Source organism: Entamoeba invadens (genome assembly GCF_000330505.1).
Source record: "Entamoeba invadens IP1 unplaced genomic scaffold scaff_1105074725959, whole genome shotgun sequence".
NCBI classification, from domain to species: domain Eukaryota; phylum Evosea; order Mastigamoebida; family Endamoebidae; genus Entamoeba; species Entamoeba invadens.
Window position 1 is genome coordinate 132,797 of NW_004440417.1, and position 1,314 is coordinate 134,110.

The window sequence follows — 1,314 nt, forward strand, 5'->3', positions numbered from 1 at the left end:
TCTATTTATATATGGTGTATGATTTTATACATAATATACTATGTACGATGTGTAATTGCCATTTACTTTTAAGGTTTTATGTAAAATTACATTTTATTTAATTATGCAAATAGAATTTGTTTTGTGATTATTCTGTCATTTTTATGTTAATTAATAATATACTATTGTAATATAATTTATTGTTATTAATTAATAGTTTAGTTTAGACATAAAACCTTTGTCTTTAACATTTTCAACAAAACCAGTATATTATTTAGGATGTTAAACCCGTCTTTATGCGTATAATTTGCGCCAACTAAAAGAACATTATTTAACAAATTTTAATTCCCAAATATTATTATTAAAATAATAAACTAATGGAGTGTTTATATAAATTACAATACTATTAGTAAAAAGTGATAATAAATGTATTTTTGAGCCACGATTAACAAAAAAATAATATAATTGTTACAGTTAGTTTCAAATTAATTTAAAAATGTTCAACAAATAAATATGATTGTACCAAATAAAATAAAAATATTATCAAAATAAATTTAAAGTGTTTCACAAAAAACAAAAATGTACCTTTTTTTCAAATGTCTCATAATCAATTATTATTGTTTCAAATAAAATTCTTTTTGTACAAATTTAAATTAAAATTGTTTCAAAATTGACATTTTTTGTTTCAAATAAAATTAACAAAAATAATAAACATTTAGCTATAAATCGTTTCTTTTCATCACTTTTTCGGCTATTTCGTTGAAAAAATTACCAATAACTTTTCTGACATCAAACTTTTCGATACTTTCAAAACAATCTCCAATATTTTTTAACAGTTCTTTTAAATCATTGTTCTCTAGTTTACCAACTCTAGTTTTCCATATACCAAATATGTTTTCAATCGGATTGCACTCTGGAGAATATGGAGCATTAAAAAGAACTCTGCAGCCTCTATTTTCTGCAATCTTGATGATTTCTTTTTGATGTACGGCAGCGTTATCCAATACAAAAACGACATTTTCAAGCAAACAGATATAATGTTCAACAAGCAATTTAAATCCAGCAGAAAATATATCTCCATCAACGACTTGGTTAAACACCCTGCAAAATTTGTCTCCACTTTCTGCAATCGAACATATACAACTAATATTGAATGTCGACAGGGGAGAAATTCTAAAATGTTTTTGCCCTTTTAAACCCCAATGTTTTGTTCTTACATTACCCAATTTCCAATGAGATTCATCAACAAACACTACAGCAAATCCGGCTTTTTGACAACTTTTCAACTCTAACAATCTGTTGACACGTAGTTCTTTATTTTCTAATGTATTGGCA